A 7,445-nucleotide genomic window follows, 5' to 3' on the forward strand; every position below is an offset into this window, starting at 1 on the left:
GCTTCCACACATCGTGGAGGAGGGCCACTCACAAAAATCTAATGGGAGACTCCCAATTTGGGAATCAGAGTGAGGTGAAGAAGTGGGGGGTGGTAGAGAGTGTTTGGGGCAGAGGGAGGTAGTCTGGCTTTTACGAACTCTAAGCAGTCAGTGCAGTGGGTAGAGGCCAGAGGAGTGGGCCAGGCACAGCCCCCGCAGATCTTTGTAGGCCATTGTCAGGGGTCTGGACACCATCCGGAGGGCGCTGGGGAGCCATGGTGAGGATGCAGACTGTGGAAGGACATGGCTGGCTTTCCCTCTAGAGCCACAACATCTCATATGGTAGCCACTGGCCACATTGTTAGGGACTGAATATTTGTGTGTCCCCCCCCCCCGCCCGCCTCCAAAGTCAGGTTGAAGCCCTAACCTGCAAGGTGACTGTATTTGGAGATGGGGCCTGTGAGGAGGTGATAAAGGTTAAATGAAGTTAAAAGGGTGGGGGTTAGGGTTAGGGTTAGGGCTGACCCCCTAAGGCTGGTGCCGCTATAAGAACACCAGCTCTTTGTGGCAATGGCCATGTTGCAATGGCCACATGGAGCTTGCTTGCACTCTCTGTCATGTGAAAACACTGTCTGCAAGCCAGGAAGAGAGGTCTCACTAGGAACTGAATTGGCTGACACCTTAAATTTGGATTCCCCAGCTTTTGGAACTGTGAGAAGATTAATTTCTTTTGTTTAAGCCACTCCGTGTGATATTTTTAAGTGGTAGCCCAAGCTGACTCATACACACGTTTCATTAAATTAAATTAAAAATTCAGGGAGTTCCCGTTGCAATGCAGTTGGTGGTGTCTCTGGAGCATTGGCACGCAGGTTCAATCCCCAGCCTGGCACAGTGAGTTAAGGATCCGGAGTTGCCACAGCTGTGGCAGCTTGGATCTGATCCCTGGCCTGGGCATTCCATGTGCTGCGGGGCAGTCAAAAAAGAAAAAAACATTTTTAATTAAAAAGAAATAAAAATTCAGTTCCTCTGTTGTGCTTGCCACATTTTCAGTGCTCTGTTCCTACATGTGGCTACCATATTCAACAGTACAGATAGAGAACATTTTTTTTTTTTTTTTGGCCTTTTTTTTCTAGGGCCGATCTTGCGGCATATGGAGGTTCCCAGGCTAGGGGTCCAATTGGAGCTGTAGCTGCTGGCCTACACCACAGCCATAGCAACACAGGATCCGAGCCCCATCTGCAACCTATACCACAGCTCACGGCAACGTGGGATCCTTAACTCACTGATCAAGGCCAGGGATTGACCTGAAACCTCATGGTTCCTAGTTGGATTCGTTAACCACTACACCACAATGGGAACTCTGAGAACATTTTCATAGTTTCCGAAAGTTCTATGGACAGCACCGTGCTGGAGAGATCACTCAGGATTCTGGGTGGAAAATGTCTATGGAGGAAAAAACCAGTGAAAATGGGGTCCCAGGAGTCCAGTGAGGGCTGCTGGTGGCCAGCACCTGATATGGTGCCTGAAGCACAGCAAGTGCTCAATAAAAGACCACCACATGGATGGGTGGTCTGGACTAGAATGAGGTGATGGGGAAGGAGATGAGAGGATGATCTCTGGAGCCCCTCAGAAGGTTAAATTGATAGATTGTGGTGACTGATTGAAGAGCCAAGGTCAGCACCTCGGTTCTGGCTTGGGCAGCCAAGTGGATGATGGGGCTGTTGCTGAAGGTGGGAGTCTGGGAGAGAGGCAGGTGGATATGGGGACAAGGACGAGTTTGTGTTTGGGGTGCCTGTGCAATGGCCACATGGAGTCCGGGAGGTCATTGGATATTTGGGCCCAGAGGCTGGCAGCAAGAGATGTGGGATAAGATGGGTACACCTGTGAGAGGTTGCAGGTGCAGGAAGGGGCAGAGAAGGGCCGTGGAGATGCTAACATCAGAGAGGTAGCCAGAGGAGCTGAAGCAAAACCAGGGTGAGCAGTGCCAAAGTGGCCAGCATCAATCACAGGGCACCTGTCAATCGGAACTGGCAGGCCCTGGATGCAGCCCTAGAGGGTTGCTGGTGACCTTGGAAAGAGAAGATGCTGGACACAGGGCAGTGTTGGGGGGGGAGTGGGCAGAGAAGACAGTGACAGCTGTCAGATGCCTACCGGAAATGAAGAGGCTCGTGTAGCCCGCGGCTACAGTTCTTGAGAAGCTTGTCATCAAAGAGTTAAGGCTATTACTGATGGCGATGCAGGGTGGGGGAAGGGAATTTTCTCCTGGAGATGGGAAAAACCTGTACCTGATTCCAGGTTAAAGGGAAATGGGAGGAGGTGCTAAAGATGGGGGAAAGAGCAGGTGCAGCTATTCAGCGAGGTCCAATAAGTGGGGTTTGAAACCTGCTTGACTGTCTACACCAGACCCAGCAGCTGATCTGAACATCCCAGCGAGGTGGCTGTATCTTACTTATCTCCATTTCAGAGGTGAAGAAACTGAGATGGGGCCGGGGTCAGCAATCTGTCCCCATCACCTTGAGCACCTTCTCCTAATTCTTCAGAGGCCCTGTCTGGGCCAGCAGGGCCTGATCTTGAATCCAGTTCCTCTGGCTCTGACTCCAGGGTGCACCGCCCACATTCATCCTCCTTTGGGGGTAAACCACAAAGTGATAAATAAGTGCCCCAGTTCTTAAGTGGGGATACTTTAGCCAGGGAAGGAGCAAGGGATACCACTTATTTAGGGCTGTTGTTTCCAGACTTACAACAAATGTATCCTGTCATCGCCCTGTTCCCCGAATATGGTATCCTGGGGATCTGCAACCAGGCGTTACCTTGACAACCCTTTACTGCTCTCATTGTATGCCATACTCTTTGTTAAGCTTTCAGGTGTGACCTCATGACACCTCATAGCACTCGTGAGAGGTGGGCCCCCTTACTCTTAAACAAATTTTTGTCTTTTTAGGGCCAACAGTAGCATATGGAAGTTCCCAGGTTAGAGGTTGAATTCGTGTTGCAGCTGCCTATGCCACAGCCACAGCAACACCAGATCTAAGCTGTGTCTCTGACCTACACCACAGCTCACGGAAACGCCGGATCCTTAACCCACTGAGCGAGGCCAGGGATCGAACCTGTGTCCTCAAGGATGCTAGTCAGATTCGTTTCTGCTGCACCATGACGAGAACTCCAAAATTTGTTTTTTATTATAGCTGATTTACATTGTTCTCTTGAGCCCTATTACTCTTTAAGGTGGGGCAAGGGAGGCACAGAGAGATAAAAGTGACCTGCCCGAGGCCACACAGCATGCCTTTGGCAGAGACGGAAATCAAAAAGGGATCTGGGAGTTCCCGTCGTGGCGCAGTGGTTAACGAATCTGACTAGGAACCATGAAGTTGCTGGTTCGGTCCCTGCCCTTGCTCAGTGGGTTAACGATCCGGCGTTGCCGTGAGCTGTGGTGTAGGTTGCAGACGCGGCTCGGATCCTGCGTTGCTGTGGCTCTGGCGTAGGCCGGTGGCTACAGCTCCGATTAGACCCCTAGCCTGGGAACCTCCATATGCCGCAGGAGCGGCCCAAGAAATAGCAACAACAACAACAAAAAAGACAAAAAGACAAAAAAAAAAAAAAAAAAAGGGATCTGTTTGCTGCTGGAACCTGGGTCCTCTGCCAAACTGCTTCTTCTGTGTTTGAATCACAGCAGGAAGGAGGCTGCTTTTCCTCTGTCACCTTTGGTTTACCATTGAGGCAAAGGTAGAGTTGGCATCCAATTCTCTCCCCCCATCAGCCTCTTCTCCCTTAGGGATGTCATAGTCCAGGCTTTGGGATAGGACGCAGTTTGACCTGCAGGGCGACTGCAGCAATCCGGCCAAAAGAAACCTGTATTTGCGTCCACTAAAAGCTTTTTGAGATCTGGGAGCCGTGGGGAAATAGGGACCAATGGGGCTATAGATTTCTTCCCAAAATGGTCTCATTTTCTTTGCAGCCCCTAGATAATTAAGAAATGGTTGGTCCTGGAGTTCCCGTCGTGGCGCAGTGGTTAACGAATCCGACTGGGAACCATGAGGTTGAGGGTTCGGTCCCTGCCCTTGCTCAGTGGGTTAACGATCCGGCGTTGCCGTGAGCTGTGGTGTAGGTTGCAGACACGGCTCGGATCCTGTGTTGCTGTGGCTTTGGCTTAGGCTGGTGGCTACAGCTCCAATTGACCCCTAGCCTGGGAACCTCCATATGCCGCGGGAGTGGCCCAAAAGAAATAGCAAAAAGACAAAAAAAAAAAAAAAAAATGGTTGGTCCTTTTCCACTGAAGTGATGGAGGTGGAGGAGGCAGGGCGTGAATTTTTGCAGAGTGTTGAGGAGAAAGAGCCCACAGGATGGATTTGTAAATGAAGAGCCAGCTTCCTTCCTCCATTCAGGCCTACCCCGGTGCACCCTGAACCCCAGTTTTCTACCCACACTACTCAATCCCACCCCCGCCCTCAGAAGTAACCATTGCTCAGGAGTTCCCATCGTGGCTCAACGGTTAACGAACGCAACTAGCATCCATGAGGATGTGGTTTGATCCCTGGCCTCCCTCAGTGGGTTAAAGATCTGGCGTTGCCGTGAGCTGTGGTGTAGGTCACAGACATGGCTCAGATCTTGAGTTTGCTGTGGCTCTGGCATAGGGCAGCAGCTACAGCTCTGATTCGACCCCTAGCCTGGGAACCTCCATATGCTGCAGGTGCGGCCCTCAAAAGATAAAAAGACAAAAAAAACAAACAAAAAAAAAAACAAAAAACAAAAAAAGAAGCCATTGCTCAGAGTGGGATGATATCTTCCCAGTTTTTCTCCTGACACCTGTGCATATTGAATTGTCATTCTGCAATGTGACTGTGCTAAAGTTGATGGAGCCAGTTTCATGTAGAAGGATGCATAGGTTATTTCCAATTTCTTTCTATTGTAAACAACGCTGTGATGAACATCTGTGTACCTAAACCATAGGCAGCACCTGCTGTCTTTACTTGGACCTGATTCTCAGAAACAGTAGCCTACTGCCAAGGGGATCCCCAGCCCTGCACCTCCCAATATTCACACCTTTAATGCTTCTATACTGAATTATGCTGGCCTGAGTGGACAGAAGTAACAGCGTGTGACTTTCAAGGCTAAGTTGAAAAAAGGCATTGCAGCCTCTGTCTTGGTCTCTTAAATCTCTCAGTCTGGGAAAGCCAACCGCCATGTCTGGAGGGCACTCAAACAGACCTGAGGAGGAACTGGGGCCTCATACCAACAGGGACACCTGCTTGTCAACCAGGCAGGTGGACCAACTTGGAAATGGGAGTGTGGTCTCAGTCAGGCCTTCTGTGACTGCAGCCCAGGCTCTCATCTGACTGCAATGTCATGAGAAGCCCTGAGCCAAAACCACGCAGCAGATTCCCAGTCCACAAGAGATGATATTTTGCTGTTTGAAGCCAATACATTTTTGGTGATTGTTTCACAGCCATAGATAACTAATATACTGAACCAAAGACCAGAGCATTCTTTAGACTCATTATGGAGAATGCCAATTTTCCCCCTCTCCTTTTCGTGTTGTCGGATTGTCAGCGCTTATTTGGATGTATAACTGACCTGATGATCTACAGTGACCACTTGATAAGAGTTCCTCTCAGCTCCCAGGATGCGGAGTGTATTTGGAAAGCCCCACATGTGATCAGCAGCCCCTTCCATGCTGTTCCCACATGAAGATTGGTTTTTGATTTGTGGCCGTGAGCCCTTCCAGGGAGAGATGTTCACAGCTTGTTCCTGTGCCCAGCTAAACCATCTAATAGCCTGAATGGGGCAGCAGAGAAAGCCCAGACTCTTGTCAGTTAATTGTTCTTTCTTTCTCTAGATTCTCAAAAGCTTTCTAAGCAGTGGAAGCCAAAACATCTGGCTCACGAAGGACTATTTCATCAGGGGCCATCCAACCAGAATAAGGGTTATCATGAGCAAGCCAGCTTCCCTTTCTCTGGCTCATGTGTGCAGAAGATTCTCCCACGTGACCCACAGACCCGGGGAACCTGCCCGGGCACTTGGAGAAATACCAAGGGCTCCATTCATTCAATCATTAATATGTTCAGTAAATATTTATTTAGTATCTCAGACACTGTTGAGAAAATTCAAAGGAGTAGAAATCATGGTTTTTGTGCTTGAAGTTGTTCACAGAGGCAGCAAGTGGAGTAAAAAGTCCATAGATGTTACACTGGGTTCCAATCCCACCCACCCTGTCTACAAGCTGTGTGACCCTGGACAGGTTTCTGTACCTCTTTGAACCTCAGCATTCTCTTCTAAAAGGAAAAGACAGTAACGGTGTCTCTCTATTTGCAGTGGTTTGAGGATTAAATGAGATATGCCTGTGGAACAAATAGTACTAGATCGAGAGCATGGCATGTGTGTAACGAGTGCTGAGTTTGACTTGACTTTTTAAAATTTATTTTATTAAAGTGTAGTTGATTTACAATGTGGTGTTCATTTCTGCTGTACAGCAAAGTGACTCAGTTATATAAACATTCTCTTTCGTGTTCTTTTCCATTATGGTTTATCACAGGATGTTGAATATAGTTCCCTGTCGAGTATAGCTACAGTAGGAGTTTGTTGTTTATCCATCTTATATATAATAGTTTGTATCTATGAATCCCAAATTCCCAATCCATCCTTCCCCCTCTCCCTCCCCCTTGGCAACCACAAGTCTATTCTCTATGTCTGTGCCTCTGTTTCTAACAAGGGCTGAGTTTATTACTACTGCTAGTAAAAGGTTCCACAGTGCCTGGAATGAGCCCGCATCACAAAATAAGACAGACTCCTGTTTGAATCCCAGCTGTGTGCATGGATCAAATTCTTGCACCACATGGAGCCTCAGTTTTTGCTCTATAGAATAGGTCTAATCAATATACCATACTGGGTTGTGGTGCAGAGGCGCCGATTCAATAAGGCAATGCCTACACTCAGTGCACACGAGACCCATAATATATGGTAGCTATTGCTGTTAGGAAAGATGATCAGAAAGGCAAATAATTGCAAGAGAGTGTAATAAATGCTATTAACAAGGTCTTTCGCATGCATGGGTTTTGAGGGCTGGATGTGGCTTTTTGAGGAACCATCCTGCAATCCATCTGTATAGCTAGGAGCTTAAGGAGCACGTCCTCATTTGACTTTGGGGCAGAACGTCTGACACAGGAACAGGACCTTACATGGTGGCCAGATGGTCCTGAACTTCCAGGAGTGACAGGGTTGTTATTAGAGTCTGTCAGACCAGGTCCACAATTCAGCTCACCATCAACTGAGCTAAGAGAAATTAATCAGTGCAGTCACCTCTCTGAGCCTCAGTGTCTTTCTTCATAAAAGAGCGTTAAGGATGACAGATGGCATGCACTGAGTGCCAGCTACATGCCAGACCTTGTTTTAAGGACTTTATGATCATTAAATTACTTAGTCTTCACATCAGCCCCACGGCATAGCTGCTGTTATCACATCCCATTTTACGG

The sequence above is a fragment of the Sus scrofa genome, chromosome 14 (genome assembly GCF_054392235.1).
Source record: "Sus scrofa isolate SSC_HxYL_T2T_F1_AM1 chromosome 14, Sscrofa_HxYL_maternal_Yorkshire_Landrace_v2.0, whole genome shotgun sequence".
In the NCBI taxonomy this organism is placed as follows: domain Eukaryota; kingdom Metazoa; phylum Chordata; class Mammalia; order Artiodactyla; family Suidae; genus Sus; species Sus scrofa.